General features: G+C 41.7%; 1 protein-coding gene across 3 annotated transcripts in view; it reads right to left on the minus strand.

Moving 5' to 3' along the window:
* The window catches only part of PTPN5 (protein tyrosine phosphatase non-receptor type 5), an 89,753-nt gene extending 71,406 nt beyond the window's left edge, over positions 1-18,347 (minus strand). For 2 of the 3 annotated variants that reach the window (XM_054198910.1, XM_054198908.1), the window contains exons 1-3: positions 18,056-18,191; positions 15,034-15,180; positions 13,908-14,068 (exon numbers count right to left, since the gene is read on the minus strand). The gene's annotated coding sequence lies outside the window, so the exon portion shown is untranslated. Of the gene's footprint in view, positions 1-13,907; positions 14,069-15,033; positions 15,181-18,055; positions 18,192-18,261 lie in introns of those variants that run through there. The other variant, XM_054198909.1, reaches the window with a different exon arrangement.
* Between the last annotated feature and the right edge of the window lie 488 nt (positions 18,348-18,835).

Here is an 18,835-nt window from a genome sequence, read left to right on the forward strand (position 1 = left end):
ACTGCTGTACTTATGTCAAGGAGAAGACTCATGCTGTCCTGCTCCACTGCAGAAACTGACACAGCCAGCCTTCAAGGGCAGTCTGGGACTGCCTTGTAGGACCTCTTCTAACCCCTTCCTTATTTTAAGTGCCTTAGGCAACACAGGCTGCCTGTATTGGATTCCTTAGGACTGCAGTGCTCTGGTGTAATGTCTGCTGACTATGCTCAGTGTGTTAGTATCTAGCTGAAGGGAACAGCTTTTGACAAGCAGTAGTTCAGAATAGGTAAGATCTGGTCTGATCTAGTGGAGCTCAGTCTTTAAATTCTATGATGGTAAGACAGAAGAAATATGTGGGAAGCATGCACAAAATCAACCATCTCAAGTTAATTAGCAATTAATTTGGTGAGCTACTGAAGTCTAGCAAAGATGAATCCTGAGAGATTCTGGTCACAGTTACCCTGATGTAAATCTAGATTAACTCCTAGAGAGAACATCAATCTCCATGACAGTTACTTCAGATTTACACCCAGCTACTCTGAATTTGTGCACTTGTTTTCACAGCCATGTGGGAGATCTGTCTCAACATAAATCAGCTTTGCTCTCCTGCAGATTCTGCAAGGTACACAAAGTTACATTTCTGTAAAAATCTAACCTCAGTGAAATGGGGAAATTAAATTCTCTGCTCTGATGAAACCTAAGCCTCCCACATAACAGACAAAAACCCTGCAACAGAGCCAGCCACTACAAGTGGTCACAATATCCTCCTCAGCTCTCAGTCTTCAGGCAGTAAGGATAATTCCCTCTCACAGCAATTCATGACGCACAACAGCAAGCATCAAAATTACTACGTTCTTCTGCCTAAGACTCCTACGAGTATTAAGAATACCAGCTCCACAGAGTGCACAGTTTTGATACCAGTCTCACAGCCCTACAAAAATCCACGTTAAGTCTTTCAAGGTCATCTTGAAAAGAAGGGGTAAACACCTTCTGGCTATTATCACTGCCCCGTGTGATATACACTGCAGCTCCGTCAAAGAAAGTTGATAAGAAAAAGGAGTTATTGTCCTGCCAGACAGCCCTCCACTCTTCTACCAACTCTACTCAGCTCTGCATCCCCACCTCTGCACAGTCATCACTTCCCCCTTCCTTTACCCCTTCAGTTAACTGCTGGATTAAAACGATATAACGCCCCTTTCCACCGAAACGAATCTCAATCCAAGTACTGCAACACCGCTCATGAAATTCTAAGTTGATTCAGGTAAGGAAATGTTTCTGGGTGAGCCAGAGTAAAGGTCATATGTAACAAAGCAGAAACAGATCACAGGCCACATACAAATACAAGTGCTGTAATTCTGAATTCAACATATGTCCAGAGATCTTGTCAAATGGTTTGTGGAAACATTATGGAGAGACATGTAGAGCCACTTCTGCTCTAAGTGCAAGCTCACATTAGAGACATTAAGTTCACATTAAGAATTTGCATCAAACTCATTAATATCGGGATTTTTTTCTTTTAAGCAAACTATAAATCTCCCCATACCAGCCTAACTTTGAAAGAATTGGACACATTCCTACCCCATTTTGCTGACAATTGTGTTCACCCTGCAGATCCTAACTGCCTCACCTAGTTTTATCCTTTGCAGGAACTGAATATCTGAAGGAACCCAGAATCTACTTGCTATTCCTTTGTTTCATCCCATTAATGAGGCTGATAGAGTTACTCAAGATGATCCAGCAGGCTCAGAGCACAGTTTTCATGCATTCACAAAGATGTTGCAGAGCTCTATTTCATTTTGGAATATTTTTTCTGCTCATATGCGATATCCCTCTGAAGACTGTTTTGCCATTAAACATTGGTGTGGATTCATGATCTCTCAGCATTGAGTCTCCATCAAAACAGTCTGATCAGCTCATGAGCAAGCATCAAACTAGTAAAGCATATGGCATGAGTAAAGGTAGCCAAAATTTTCATGGTTCCCAGCATTTGTTGAGTTCAAACAGTGTAAGTCAAGTACATCCAGAAGTTAGTCAACCCACAGTAGAATACACAGAAGAATATATACCATCACTAAATAAGCTTTTGTCTTCAGTAGTATTCTAAAATTTCAAAAAAATAAGCTATTTTCATGGTTATTGCTAGATTGGAAGGGGGGGCATATTTTGAATCTATAAAATTGCTTGAAAAAGGACAGTTGTTTTAGAGTGAAGCATTTTAAAGGACACGCTAATTCATTTACTCACCCTCTCAATAAAAAAAAAAAAAAAGATAACCAGCCAGGTTTTTATAAGAAAGATAGAAAGATTAGTTCTCACTTAAGTATTTAAATGAAGTGGCTGGAAAATATTTGTCAGCCAACAACTTGAAAACAAAATGGTCATTTTCAGGGCAATACACTTTGAAAGGTAGTATATAATAACTAAATAAATGCTGATCTTTATAAAAGATGACATTTTAGCTAAGCAATTCTACACCAAAAAGTTTCTTCTACATAGGCCAGTTTGGTTCTTACAATTAGACCTCCCCCAAATTATTACACTTTTAAGAACTTGTCCACAGAGACAACTTATGTCACAGTATAGTAGGATGAATACTTTAAGAATAGCTATTCCAGAATGAATATGTCTGTACATGAAGTTGTTTACAAAATTTATTGCACAGTGATGTTATGTGAATAACCTGTAAGTAGTACAGTGTATTAGGGCATCCCAAAACCAAAAACAATTCAACATTTTTCTGAGATGAAGCAAAATAATCTAGCTTCCAGATGTACCAAGAACTAAGTAAATCCCACAGCACCCTATAATGCTTATCTCAACCTCCATAAAATTACAGGTCTGAAATAAAGCTAGAATTACACATAAATCTCAGGTGCCTTTTCTGAATTTAACTAAGCTTCACCAACAGGTGAGATAGGAATTCAACTGGTTACTGTGGGCTGGGTATGAATATCCTGCTTCATTTCTAGAAAACTAACTGGACACAAAGCAATCTGACTTTGTACCATTTCTTCACGATCTCCCCAGCTGACTTATCCTCTTGCCTAAAGTACAGCAGAAGGGTGAAACAGAGTATTTTTAGCAGAGATGAAAGTAAAACAAAGTAAACCAAAATATCTCACATTATCAGAATCAAAATTACTTTATATAGTAGCAAGAGATAGAATAAAACCAAAATTGGATGCCAATTTGCAAACTGCCATTAAATTTCGAGGAAGCTAATCCACCAAAGAGCAAACTGCACCCTAGAGAGTCCTTAATTAATAGTGTCACATTTGCAATAGGCTAGTTAAGGTTGTGTCAGCATTTACATTGTAAATCCCTAATTATATGGTAGCAAAACAATGCTGAAACTTACTGAAGCATGATATACAGGGTTCCAGTCCAGAAAGACAGACTCTGGGAGGAAGGTGGGGAGAAAGTATTTGTATCAGGGTAGACTGGATTTCATGTTTTAATCCGAAAATACAAAAAAAAAAAAAAAAAAAGGGCAGCTTGGAACCATTTCAAGTTCCAAAAGCGGTGAACATTTCGGCACGTGTTTAAGGTCAAATCCTGGAGCTGGTAAATGCTCTTGAGTCTAATCTCAGTGGTATGTATGGGTGGTCAGCATACTCCTAAAGAATAAGGGATTACCAGTGTCTAAATATCAATGGGCATTAAAGCATGTAGCTATTTCTGGGGTCTGAAACACAGTCCATCTGTACTTGCCCTGTTATTCTTTGTTTAAAGAGCTTGATCCTGCTTCCATCACACAGTTGATGATGTCTACAGTCCAGGGTCAGAAAGATAAGCACTACAAACTTCCAAACATGATGAAATATACAGTATATTTAAGAGCTTTACCCACAGAATGTACTTTGCATTAGATGGAGCATTACTCTCCCCTTGAGGTTTATATGTGGTGCATTTCACAGTATTTTGGCATTGCTTCTTTGATTAGAAAATATATCGTATCAAATTTGGAACTCCTACAGCTTCCAACCCCATCAGCTGGAGCAGAGTGCATGCCTCTCACTTCTAATTCTTGGAAATGGATTGCAGTAGTGAGGAGGGGAAGCAGCATTAGACAGTGTTAAGAGAGTGGACAGAGGCACTTCATGATCATCCAATCTGCAGTAAGTAAGTGGTCTCAGTACTAAACTAAGGCCAGTAAGGTTAAAAGTAAGGATGGTAAGGTCAAAGTAAAGCCAGTAAGTGGTTTCAGTACCAAACGGAGGCCCATCTGCTGACTGCTTAGATCCTTCATTGTCCTGAGGTCCAAGCACTGGTGCACCTAAATGTCCTGTGATACCCCACTCTGTATTCTTCAATATTTCTGTTACCTTCACAGAGGTGCACATGTGCTCAAGAACAGCCTCTGGAGTGCCTCAGGCCTCTGCTGCCAAGGCCTGTCCCACTTGTGAAGCCCAGCCAACTGGCAGTGAGGCATGGGAGGATCCTTCTTTATCCTCCCCCATGCATTGTGGCTGACTGTCCAGGTGGCAACAAAATGTTATCAGGGGCCCAGGACCATGCCACAGCTTCCTCTGCTCAGGCTCTGCCAGCTTCAGCATTGACTACTACCCCTTCGAAGCACCTACCCATGGGAAAAACAGAATGTTTCTTCTAGAGTCCAGCGCTGTGGCTCAAAAGGTGGTGGCATTCTGTTATGACTTTTCTTAGAGAGGAAGCTGGGTATAACAACTTGGGTCCTGGGTCAGGACTCAGAAGCTTTCCACACTGTCTGATATAAGACTTCCCACGTTAATAGAGCACTGCCTTAATTTTACTTAGTTGTATGAAGTATTTAGAAACTACAAGCGGGCCATATATACAGCTATGTGAAACATGATGACCCTTAATATACCCAGGTTTGAAAAGCTTATTCATTCACATTAAGACTGTGTAAGTCAATGTTGTGGTTTGGGATGGATTGGCCAACGACATGACGACGGATGCTCTCCCCTACCTGTCACTCCAAAGAGGAGGAGAGTGATAAAGAGATTTATGAGTTTAGAAAAAACTGAAATACTTTATGAAATAATAATAATAAATAAAAAGGAAATAATGAAATAGATACAATCTATATCTAAAAAAAATGTATCATGTTCCCAGGCAGATATCACTGGCAGGCACTGGGGATGTTCTAGACTGGACTCAGTGATGGACAGGAACTGGATTCCGGAACAAACTGATTGGGATCAAAGGCAGACGAACAGACAGGGTCCTCCTTGGGCATCAGCTATTTGAAGAAAGGGAGCCATTAAAGAACTGTTGAAGAGCTGACCCTTTGATCCCTCAGCTTTTCTACTGAGCATGGCAGATGGGATGGAACACCCTATTGGTCAGTTTGGGTCACCTGACCTGTCCACCCCTCCCCACAGGTGTGACACACACACACCCCCCATAGGGTAAACAACCAAGTCAACTGACCCTGGTTGCCACGGCAACAAGTACCACCAAGGGCTTCTCTCACTGAACAGAAAGCTGGCTCTGCTCTACCCCAAACCAGGACAGCCAACAATCAAGACACTCATCCTGACTAACAATTACTGATTGGAAATCATAGTGTAACTCAAAACCTTGCCTTTCACATACTTTTGTTTCCCCAGCATAAACCATGGTGAGCCTGACCTTCTTGCATAGTTCCTCCCTTCCTACAAACAGGCGAAGTTTATTAGCATGCTAAGTGATCTTAAAAAGGATTCGATCAGAGAGAAGATAATGCAGTAGAAAGAGAACAGTTGTTCTTGTTTCTAATATTGTACCAAATGGCATCTTCCTGTTTGTGAAATAGCCGCCTTCTCAGGTTAAAATACTCCATTGATCTTAGGGTGCCACACATCACCGAAGGGAGCAGAACTTACCCCAAATGGATGAATGCAGCACCTCAAACCATCAGTGTATCACTACTGTATCCATTTAACCTATTGCTGCCACAGCCTTAGAGATTAATGATTTCTCTAGGGAGTATACAGACATAATGCTCAAACAAAAGAAGCTGCTGCCAATACTGCTGTCCTCTCCCTAGACACCACTTTAAGTCAAAACAGAATAGCAGCTTTTGCCACCCAGCAGGGTATCAGGATCCTTTCAGACAGAAAAAATACCTACGCTTGTGTGGACAGGCCTTGAAATTTCACAACCTGCAAGCCATCACCATGTAGTCTGATCTTGTTCCTTCCACCATCTGGGGGATTTCTGCCATCAAGTTCAACACAAAGAGGAATTAAGCTTCATTTTGGATTACCTAGGTCCAAGCTTTGTGAAGATGCTAAACCTTGCTTGGAAATAATGACCTGCATACAGCTAAAGGCAGTGCTTAGTTTCTCCAGCTCTAGCACTGACTTGATTTCTTGCTTTGCCTGTTCTGTGTAGCAGTTAACAACACACCCACAGACATGATATGGCATATACACAGAAACATGGGTCAGCAAAGTCATTTACGTAAGGCCCCTTCTTTAAGGAACTATCTCATGCAAAGGAGAACATCAGCAGATGGGGCTCTGCTTCTGCATCATATTGCTCAAATGTGAATGCCTGGCAGGTGCAGAAGGGGATAGGAATAATCACTCTCTCACCCTTTCCAGCCCTCACCTTTCACGGCATCGCTGCACACAAAAGATACAAAAGATAAACAGCTTCTTTTGCCTTCCAATCCCTTTCCTTCCCCCAAAACACTCCCCACGTCAACCAGTGTCACTGAGAAATAGTCTGACAGAAAAAGGTTTAGAAATCCTCAAAATAAAATGGGTTAAGCATTCAGAATTATCATCAATTAACACCTCCAAAATGATGCAATAAGAGATTAGCACAGCAGAGCAGCTTTAAAACTTACACTGATCTAAGGTCTGAGACCAGCTCTTGAACAACACGAAAAATAATGCTTCTCCAGGACAAAGGACCAATATCATGCAAATCACTATGACTAGCAAGCAAGGCTTTATCTAGCCTGACAGGTTAGCAGGATCTCGTATTTCTGCTCACCTCTAGCTCTGGTAACTTACGAAGCACCAGCTCCTAAAATCACGTAGCAACTGAAGAAGAAAGTTGGCAATCACAAGCAGGTAGATGCAATGCTTAGGTTCAGTATTTCAGGAAATGGCCTAGAAGCAGCTGGATGGATTAATGTGGCATTTTCTAGGACCACTACTGGTTTGAAGATGATATTTTCAAATACGGACTGTGTTCTCAGAATCAGAGAGCATGATGTCCACAGCAATCATTTGCAAAAGAGGAACAGAAACTAGAAGCAAATGATTCTTTTACGTATCCTGTCGTGGTGGCCATCAGCTTGTTTCACCACACGATAAAGTCCCTTACAAACAAGGTATCACATGTGTGTGTTGCCTCCTATTACCGACAGGAAGTACTCAACAGCCAGTCCATTATCAGGCTAACAACCTGTAATAAACTTGATCCCAAGGATGCTAAATGTCATGAAAGCAAAGTTAACCACAAACACTCCTCAGAAAGCTTTTTGTCTGAATCTACATAAGATCTACAAGTTACCACTGCTGTTACTGGTATTTAAGTGTCTAGAAGACTGTTATCAACATGTGAAAAACTGTCATTAACTCTCTAAACTTACTGGAAATCCTTATCCTTTCCAAATACACTGAACACCTTGCTTAAGGACAAACACACAACACATCGTAACAAAAGGACTAAAGAAATCAGAGAACTGCAATATCATTTCCTAACCTACCTCACAGTATTTCCTCCATTCAAAAGCCATAAAAATATAATGATTTTTCCCCCCAAAATTCATGTTAGATGGCATATCAGCTACTGTATTCAAGCAACACTGGTAAACATTAGGAAAAAAAAAGTACAAAAATATCTGAAGCAGCTTCATGCAGTAATTTCTATATAATCTCCCTAGTTCTAGCTACTTATACATCATTTTTAATTATCTGGGGTGTGTTAATCTACAGGTCATCACATATTGAACCTCTTTGATTTGCTTTAGCTGACACAGGTAATTAGCTCTCCAGAGGTTTGGAACTTCCTTCTCATTATGGCTCATATTTTTTGCCTCAGCTACTTGTTTCTACTGAAGCACTCAGTTGCCACTAATTTTATGCTAAACAGAGACTTCTCCCAGATAAGCTTTCACTGGATTTACAGGCAACCTACTGCATGCTGTGTCTTCAAACATTATGAACGTAGGCTTCCAGGGAAAAGCTGCTTCTTTCATACCTGGACAACATCAAACAGAAGCTGCTAATCTGAGAGGATGTAGTGGACAAAGAGGGCAGTTTGCAGTTCCTTGGTTTGAAGCCTTTGTGGCAAGTTACTCAGCTCTTCGTGAGAGAAGACGGAGAAATACATAGCTAGAGGAGATGACACTTGGGCTGGAGAGGTGACAGATGCAGATGGAAAGGATGAGTGCCGTACAAAGAGCAGCAGATTAGTATCGGCTGAAAAAACGAGGAAGAAAAGCTTGTAGACACAGCTAGGAAACTCTACATTCCAAACTAGAATAAACATCCGGTTTCAAGGACAGTAAATCAGCTTAGAGATCTGCTCTCAATTTCTACTTCTGTTCAGTATCAACAACCAAGGGAGTAAGTCGGATGCCTTAATAAAGCAAATTCCCAAATGACAGGAAACACTATTCCAGCTAGCTTTGGACTGCCTTCTCTTCCCAGCGTAATCATCAATCTCATAGGCACAGCTTTACAAATCCCAGGCCACCAGATAAATGCCAGTAGGCTGTGACAGAACACAGTAAAGCCAGAGACAGCACTAGCAGGACCTGACTTTTGTGCAAGCTTGCCAAGCAGAAGAGAACCTTTTTCAAAATCCTGGGTACCAAGGTAATGGTCTCCTCTGTCCAAACACAGGAAGCAGGACCATGTCTGAATCTTACCAATGGCACAATTTTTTGTGTTAAGAAACCTTTACATAGCATTAAAGTCATGCCCAGGACTAACACAAAGCAACAGTTCTCAATTTAATCTAATACAAGCTAATGTAATCTAATCCACTCGAGGATAACAGATTGAAAACTGATGTTCTTAGCTGTACAGAATACACTGCAGATAAAAAATATTGTTGCTTAATTGCTGGTTCTCTTGTTATCTAGTATCACTACAAAACTTTAAAGCACTGAGTCTCCATTTGTGATTTTCTGCCCACTGGCAACACGCAGAACTGCGGCAAATAGCCAAAACTATATTCAGGAGCAAGATCTACAGCGTTTCCAATCAGAAGTTTGAGGGGTTAGGGTGCCAGAGAGTGCATACGAAATTCACAGGGAAAAAGACAATGTTTTTTCCTAAAAAAAAAAAAATCAGGATATACACTGTTGTACACAATGCTTAAAGCTCAAGAGAGATAAAAGTTAAGAACAAATGCAGCTTACTTCAGGGAAAAAATACATAGTTTAGAAACTAAAGATGTTATAAAATGTACATAGCATGGAGAATGCTACACACGCTTGCAGTAATTTACCACAAAGAACAGAACACTTAAGGGTCTGAAAACATGGTTTAAGACAATAAATAATGTGATAAAATACACACGGCATTGGGGGACTCAACTCCTTATGTATTTCAGTGCAAGTTAGGCATCATGTAAGTATGTAAGAAGTCCCCCTCTAATTCAGAAGAAAATGTTAACTATTTTAATTATGTGGCCATTCTAAACGGGCTCTGAAGTGCAGAAGCAATCACCAGCAGAATAAAATAGCCATTATATGCTTTTTAGTCATAGGATTTGTTACAATAATTCACAAAGCTCCCAGCAGTTTCATAACAAAGTAGTCACATCTGCAATTTCACAGAAATGATCATGTCTGTGCCAATGTTTCATCTTATGAATGTCTGCAGGCTCCGATTTCCATGTTTAGAAGAGGACTGAAACAAGCCAATTAGTTAAATTATTCCACCTCTCTGGCTTGCTATTCTCAAACTTAAGGAGCAAATGCTTCAGTCAGTGTAATGGAATGGTGGCAGGGATCTATACTGGCAAGGGAGGCTCTGCTCCTAAAGGAGACAGCTACAGACAAGCCCCAGGCTGGTAATATGCACTGTTACTGAGACTGAAAATGAGGGAACAGATGCTGTTGGAGTACCAAATGGAAGATGTTCTGGAAAAGAAAATAAACAAATCTAGCCATACTCAACAAGTCAAGGTACAGGAAGGAAGCAGAAAGTTTCTGTTCCTAAAACAGGCTCTGCAGAACCATCAGAAAAAGATTTGCTGCCTGATAAATAAAATGGATTCCCTTTCCCAGAATCTCTGGATGATGCTAGGAAAAATATTAAGCATATTTACCTGTATTAAAAACCAAACAAACAAACCCCCCTAAAACCAAACAGGCAAGTGTAATTCAGTGAACTGACAGTAAATTCAAAAGTGGTATCATATACCCAAGGGAATGCTTCAAACAACATCTCTGGCAAAGCAAGTACTCTCACAGAGAGGCTGAATCAAGATGCCTAGCTTGCTTCTAAGCGTCCTGACCTAAACAGCATGACCTAAATCTTGCGAGAGTGGAGAAAAATGAAACCTCAAGCCCATAAGGACTCTTACTGCCATTAACAGGCCTGCAATGGTCTGCCTTCCTTACTATTTTATGGGAGTATATGCTTATATTTTAAATAGCCCAAATTTTCGTTGAGTCCAAGACAACAGTATGAGATGCGAAATTTCATTACTGATTGAGAAACAGAGGGAACACATCCAGGGAGATAGAGCTGCCTGCCTTTTGAGTAGGTAGCTACTCAGTAGCAGAATTCTAAGAATAGGTATCCAGAGTGGCTGTGTGGAAAAGCTTCTGGTGCTTGCATGTTGTCACCACAGCTGCACGTGACAACTGTCAACCTACAACTCATGGACTGCATGTGACAACCCAATTTTCGAAGACGAGCTGGGATCAGTGAGCAGGTTCAACGGACTGTTCTGCTCCCCCACACTTTTCTCAACTAAAGAAGAAACTTCTCAATTCCTCCTCTCCCCATCCCCTTACCATTCACTTACAATCTCATTCCACACGTGAAGTAAAGCTGTGGTCCTGGAAAGCTGGTGAGAAGCAGGAATGGGGTTACAAAAAAACAACCCTTCTTTAACACTGAAATTAGGTAAGTATCTGCCTGCCCCTGCCCTCCCCGCCAAAAAAAAGGCTAGTTACTGTTGGTTTAGCCCACCTCAGCTTTTTGAATACTGCCTTCCAAAAGGATCCAAAGCTTGTTATACTCCAACGGAGCCCTCCCTTTATGTCACATCCATGAAGTATTCACCTCCACCTAAAAAAGCCTGCAGTGCTGTTGGTTGCTAAAAATCTGCTGCCGTTGAAGCAGCAGAACAGAAAGAAGGTAGTAATTGGAATGACCTGCTTTTACAGACTGCAAATCATCTATTATGAAAATAGTTATTATTTATAGCACCAGAGAGATACAGTTCAGAACAAATACCTTCACCATGCAAAATTCTGAGCGTTTTTCAGTAGTTTTGGTTATTCAATGATATCTGAAAAAGCTCTCTGCATCTTTACAAAATGACAGCATTTATATTTCCTAACAAATTCTAAGATACCATTAGAAGGTCACAGGCTCATATCACTGGTGTTACAAACAGAGTATCTTCCCCTACTACAGGGGAGTAGCAACTATCTGCAGGGGAAAAGGAAATGTTTGTGTCTCAGGATAGAAACCACAAGGATTGATACTTTCTGGGGTGCAGAATTAGGGAAAAAATTAGATACAACTTAATTTTGAAAGTGAGGTATACATTCGTCCACATGAATTCACCTTCTAAATTCACCTAAGCCACTCCTGCTAAGAGGCAAAATCAGCAGAAAATTAAACTATACATTAAACAGTAATATAAGTAGTATGCTGTAGTTTCAGTAAGGAAAGAAGGTATGCACAAGCTTAATATTAAATACAAATGGTCCTGTAAGCTTTGATTGGGTCTTTAAGGATGTGAAAGTTTCAAGTTTATGCCTCTAAAAGTCAGAAACAATATAGGTAGGTCATGAAAAAAAAATGACCTGAAAGGAAGTATAGATGAAATAACTGAAAGTAATCAAAACAGTGCAAACAGTGCAAATACAGTGCAAATACTCCACTGTCAAATACTTAGGAGCTTGACATGAAAAACCTAACTTACAACTCTCGTGTTACAAAGAAAACCTAAAATACTTACTGATTTTTACCAAAATTCCTACAAATAATTTACTTTTTTTTTTTTAAGGACAATTTCCTTCAAGCATCTTCTTTGTCGCTTTGCATGGATCAACAGCCCCCACTGTCCCATGTCTGCTGTTTGACATTTATTTCAAACAATTTTATACTTTATTGACTTCAGTTTAGAGATTAGTTCTATTCTTACACAAATTTTCAACATCTAACTCATAATGGCATATAATGCAAGTTATCTTTACCTGTACCCCTTGCATTTGAGCACAGGGTATACATCTCCAGACACACAGAGAACTGGCAGGATCTAGGGAGACCGCGTTTTTGAGGCATAATTCTGACTTCAGTAAACATGCATTTCAAGAAGTAACAAACGTCAGAGTCACTTCTCTGCTGCACTAGTAATACAAGATGCATCATTACCTGAATAAACAGCTACAACTGTAAATAGAAAGTTATTCTGTTCACTACACAGATACACAACAAACAAGGGAGTGGATACCTAAGAGAACATTTAACCTTAATTTCTTATACTGGGTTTACAGACAAGAACAGGTATCTTTACCAAAGCACATGTACTTTGAAGATCTTTGCATTTTTGTTACACTTCAATTAGTACTGCTACTATGCTCTTTTTGTTGCTTTATTCTCCTTTAGGTTTATATGTGATTTCACCAACTTCTGCAATAGTAATTTATATGTAAGAGTCTGTCTACACAGCATACCTATCAGAATAGCCATTTTGAATATTTAGGCATAACCATTTCCATGTTCATAGTCTGCTTTGTAAGAGGTGTACATCTGTGGAAAATAAGCTTGATACACTAATATCATCAAATTTCCATACGTAAATTAGCCTTACATTTCCCACTGAAATACATCCACCTCCTGCATCTCTCAGGGTCACGTAGAAATGAATGACGGGGTTTGATCACTTCCTACTTAGAAACAGAAACATAGCATGCAACATTGCTTTCTGCATTACTGTTTCTTACAAGAACTGTGTAATGAAAGTGAAAGGAAATGGAAGCGAGAGATAAGATTCTTTCACTTTTTGAAATGGAAAAAATCTAAGTCCACTGGACTTGTCGACTAAAATATCGACTAATATTGATACCCTCCCCCCCAGCAGGAGTTATCAATCTTGTATCTGCCAAGTATAGTGTTAATTTTGTATTTAATATCAGAGTTACAACTGTGCCATGTATTTCAGGCACAATATGCACTGTTAGTGTCCTAGCCTCCTGACCTATAACCTGTTCCCTACTGACAGGACCTTCTACTGCAAAAAGCCTCAGTGATAAAAAGAGACTTTGCAAGAGTATGGACATTGCTCGTATGAAACATTTTGCATATTTAATGACATCAATGATTTCATGACCTCTGTCAACTGCAGGTTCCAACCAGCCTCTGCAAATGAACCAACACCTTTGGAACACACAGCTTTCAAAACGGAAACTCCTTTGGAACCAGTAGTTTTAGTCATACTGCAAAGCTTACACAATCCATTTTCTAGATTTTCTAGGAGTGGCAGTGCTAGAAACAAAGTAGTTCAGAAATGATGGGTGCCAACCTCAGGTTCACCAGAGTAAATCAAATTACTTCCTCTAATGTAGAGGGATTCAATTCACACTCATCTAGAGAAAACCTAGTTGCTCTATAGTCATATTAGTGTAACTGAACAGAAACAAATACATCTACATAGGTCCTGAAAGCAGACTCTAGCCCACTATTAAGTTTCTTCAGTGCAATAACTTCTTGTAAAGTCAAGGACATCTAGTCCTCCTTAAGACTTACAATTTCAGACTAGACTACGGTGCCATCTTACGCTGTCAGTGTCTGCCAGGAACTCTGGAGCTCTATCCGCCATCAGCTTCCTTAAGGAACATTCTTATCTTGCACAAAACTGCTGTCTTCAGAGTCCTGGGTGCTCATCAGCACTTTTAATGAAACATGATCTGTGGACAAATGAGTGGTAAAACAATTCTAGTGATATATGAATTACAACATTTGAATGATTTAAAAAAGCAGTGTAATTAAGACTAGCAGTGTCATAGCTTATGCAGTTTGATGAAGTGGTGTAGGTATACAGACATCAGTTTGGATAGTGACATGTTAGCTGTGTGCGTGCAGTGGGCAAAACTAGTGAGCAGGCTCTGCACGCTGCAGCTATTAGTAACTTTTCATTGAAGCATTCAAAATCCATCTGAACCTCTGGCACATCCAGAAGTACCAAATTTACACACACAGGATTATAAAGATAGGTATTATCCTAAACAAATTTATGCACGCATAAGATATTACATGCGGTTGTCACTCTTTCTAGCACTCACTGCTATTTGAACCCAGCACCACTTATTCAGTTCTTTTAGAAAAGATGGTCTAAGTGGTTTTGTTATACTGCAGTGATTGACAAGGCTAGTCTGAAGGTGTTCATCCGGTGACATATAAGGGAGATCACAATCTCCCTGTAACTTAAGCAAGTTGCTTATAGCTGAAGGGTGAGTTTGTGTCAAAAACAAGAGTTTACGTTAACAGGTGCAGTTGTATCCACAAGTAAGCATTGATATAAAAATGCAGAACGTTGCACTATCTAGCTGAATGAAGCAGAATGAAACTACTTATGACATGGAATCACAAAGAAAACAAGAAACAATTTTATTTAATGCTAGAGGTCCACCTCTTAAAAATACTAAATATTTTGGGCAGCTACCCTTGACTTTAAACTGGGGTCAGACTGTTACCTACTACTACACCAGCCTCTTAGAGCTGCAAACAGGGATTTGAGCCCCACTGGAGTAAGTTGTGAAAGGCTGCTCCTGCCCCAAACAGGTTAAGAAGCAGGTTACATGCAGCAGATCACTAAGCAAGGAAGGGCTAAGAGGAAAAAAGGCACAAACCAAGAACATACAGAACCACTTACTGTAATTCTAGCTGGTCACAAATCAGGAGTCTTACAACGCAGAAACTCGAATCTGACTTCTAACATGCAAATTATAACCATACTAGCTCTTAAAAATGTTGCTCAAAATCACAGGTCAATTTGGTTCCGTACCATTAAGGGAAGAGTCTGAAAAAAGCCAAAAAAGAATTACTTTGCCTGAGCTCCACAGTGAAATAAAAAATCCTGTCACCTTCCAGAGACATTAAAGACCCTTGCCTTTCTTGAATACCACGGTTCACTCACTAAGCAGTAGCACACATACATATAGCATACACATACTGTGCATCTCTTCTGGCCTTATTCTGCTAAGAAGATGCTTTAGTAAAAATCAGCTCTTCAGTTATTAACTTTCACTTGCGTGTTTTATTTGCCAGGAGTCTCAAATATCCTCTAAAGGAGAAACACTTTGTATCTGAAAACTAAAAATAAACTCTTTAAAGCATTAGCTTAAACCAAGAACCCGTTCCCTATCATAGGTTGAATCTTGGCTCCCATCAGTCACACTTTGCTGTGGTTTACACAGGATAAGAAGCAAAGCAAGAGAGAGCTGCGACAGCAAAATTCTCAGTGATTTTACTGACGATGGGATTCTGTCATGCACCTTTTTAAAAGCCACAATTCAGAAAACCTCTTCTACAGGTTTTCTGTAGCCTACAGGGCTCTAGTCTCCACTGCCTCTTCTGCCTTTTGACTCAACACCCCACAGGACAGAGTGATCTAGTTAAGCAACTAACAACACATAGGAAAACTCCCTGACTTTTGGTGAGAGTTTGTTTGTGGACAATTGTGAGGTAGAGCCAAGCACTGGAATTCTTTAATGTAGTCTGTTAGGCAAATCTAGTCATTTTATTCTGGAAACAGAAATTTCCTAATTTGTACATTGACTTCACTCCCTTTGTTGAACAAACGTAACTTCCCTATCTCATCTCTTCTGTTGACAAGCCCAAAACAAAGCTAAATGGCTGATCTTTTTTAGGCAGAGATAGAAAGTCAGAACAGAATTTTGTAAATTTTTTTCCCCTCCTGTGCTGCAAATCAGTATAATTGCACCTGCTGCAGCAGCGTCTGCCTCACCAGATACTGAGAAAGCAGATACTGGAAAGCATCCTGCTACATAATGGAATTTTGAGATCCAGAAAACAAAATAAATGCTTGTAAATAATTTTTCTTCCCTCCCCCACCTTTTTTTTTTTTAAAGCATAAACTGCATAACAGAAAACAGCTCTTCCATTTCAAACCAGTTTAGGTACTTAAGAGCTGAATGTGTTTGTTTGCTTTTCTGCTTTGTACCTTATCAATATTAATATCAAAATATGCATGCTATAATCATTCACATTTGCATTATTATTGTGTATTCTACCATTTATCACACTAAATTGTTACTAAATTGATGGTCTTGCTATTTAAAGGCTCTTGTTCTGGTTTTTTACATGCATGACATCCAGTTGGCAACTCTCTCTGGAGCGGAGTGACAAATATATTTTAACGCTTAATCCTTAAATGAGAAGTACAAAAACAAAAACCACCAATAAAATACTACAAAGAATAATGCCTATTCGATTATAACAAAATGAATTATACAAGCAAACATGATGTGCTTACCTTCCTGCACATACCTACTGAAAACTTTGGAACTCGTTATATGCAAATTGTAAAATTTTTGTGTCCATTTTATTCACATTCAAGTCAATAAGCTAATTTTCTCTCAATGGGCACATATTGAGCCCCTGACCAATCCTTGGCTTCAGATATACAACCCTAATTCAAATTTATCAATGAAAACATTGCCAAAAGCTCTACATTCTGCTACTCCAATGGAACAAATTAGAAAACAAATATGGTGCAAGCAGGGAGAAAATTTTTTACTTCAGATATTCCACACAGTAAAATTCAGCACTCTGCCATGTACCACAGAACTTCTGCTGAAATCGATATGAACTCTGGGTCTATCCAAGATTTGAACTTGATCCCTTAACTCTATAATTTATACAGGAAAAAAGTTATCTCAAACTGCCTAACAAAACACTGTGATCAAACAAAAAAATTGCTTCCTCAAGTATATACAACACCCAAAATAAAAAGAGGGCAATGCAGCCACGTTTCTTTTGAATCTGTAATTTATTGCTCTAACACAAGCACAGAATCTATCCTCAGCTGTAAATCTTTGCGAACCACAAGGCAGCCAGTGGAGGTGGATCCAAACATCATCAACTTTGTAAATAACGCTGTAATACAAAGGCTTAACCTGCTAGACTTTTTCCTTTCCAAACATAGTGTAAGAATCATAGTCTCACTAAAACGGAATTGCATAACAAGATAACCATGCGTAAAGTTTGAAAAAATACTCGTAATTGCAAATAACCTCACAGGACACATATGAAGCCTCTCTTCTGTTCCACCCGTAACTCCACCAAAATCCAGCTGCACCTCTCTCCAGCTTCCCAACACTTTATTACCTCCAACGCCAACTATCCTGCTCTCAGCACTGCCATCTAGTAGAGAGCGGCGGTGTACCATGGGCTGCCTGTCACATCAGCTCAAAGGCAGCAATATTCCCGGAAAGCTTCGCAAAGCTGTTGCTGCTGCTAAAATTTTAACTGCAGTCGGTAGTTAACTACCGACCATACCGGTTCGAAAGCCGCCTCACACAAATCCCCCAGCAGTTCTTCCCAAGCGAGATCCGCCACGCGAATGCATCAGCGTCTGCTTCGCGTATTCTTCGGCGGGGGAGGGAAACAGGGAAAATTAGTATTTGCGAGCACCCAACCTTGTGCACGTCGCCACCACGCCCCGGGCCCAGCGAGCGGCCAGCGGAGGGCAGGGAAGGGAGCGGGCGCCCCGGGGCGCCGGGCTACCAGCCGACCCCGGCACTCCTCGCAGGTCCACGGGCGGCTGCAGGGAGACCGCGGGAGGGGGCACGCACCGCCGGCCGCTCCCCCCTCCCCAGCCCCTCGCCCGGCAGCCCCTCCGCGCATCGGCCGGGCTGATGCGCATTGCCCACCTCCGAGTCCCGTCCTTCCCTGGGGGGGCCGGGCTGCTGCTGTTGCATCTCTCCTCTGCGCAGCGGGACGAGATGGGAAGCGGCTGCAGGAAACGGCAAACAAGGGACCTGCCCTGCCCGCCGCCCCCGGCCGAAGACGCAGCCCCCGGCGTGCAGCCGCCCCCCGCAGCCCCGGGAGCAGCCGCCGCAGCGCGGCACTGCCTTACCTCCCCTCCCTGGCTCCGGGGATCCGCCGCCGCCGCTGCCTGCCGCGCCCGCCCCCACCTGCGCCCTCCCTCCTTCCCAGCCCCGCACTCAGGTGCGGAGGGAGCACAAAGGCAGAGCCGCCCGCTACGAGCGGCGCAGCGGGGGGGCAGCGGGCCTTCACACGCCGCGCCTCTCCCCCGCCGAGCCCCCCAAGCCCCGCTGCACCGGCCGCCCCCCCGGCTCCCGCCGCCGGCAGCCGCTCGCACCCCTCCCCTCCGCTCCCGAGCGCCCTGCTCGCCTCAGCCCGCTGCGGGGCGCGCGCGCCAGCCGGCCCGCCCCCCGAAAACCGCTACGACCGTTGAAACCGTTATGACTGTTAAAACCGTTACAACTTGCCCCGCACCTCTCCTCAAGCCCACCCCCCCACACACCATTTCCATCCCGCAGTGGCGCGGTTGGTGCCGGGACTACGAAGCGCCCCTCAGCCTTAAGAAGTGCCCCAGCCCCGGGGAGAGCTGAGGGGTCCCCCCCCGCCGCCATTGACACAGACCGGGCTCGCCGGCCGCGGCTGAGCGGCGGTAGCTGGCGGTCCCC

This window comes from Rissa tridactyla, chromosome 4 (assembly GCF_028500815.1).
Source record: "Rissa tridactyla isolate bRisTri1 chromosome 4, bRisTri1.patW.cur.20221130, whole genome shotgun sequence".
In the NCBI taxonomy this organism is placed as follows: Eukaryota; Metazoa; Chordata; class Aves; order Charadriiformes; family Laridae; genus Rissa; species Rissa tridactyla.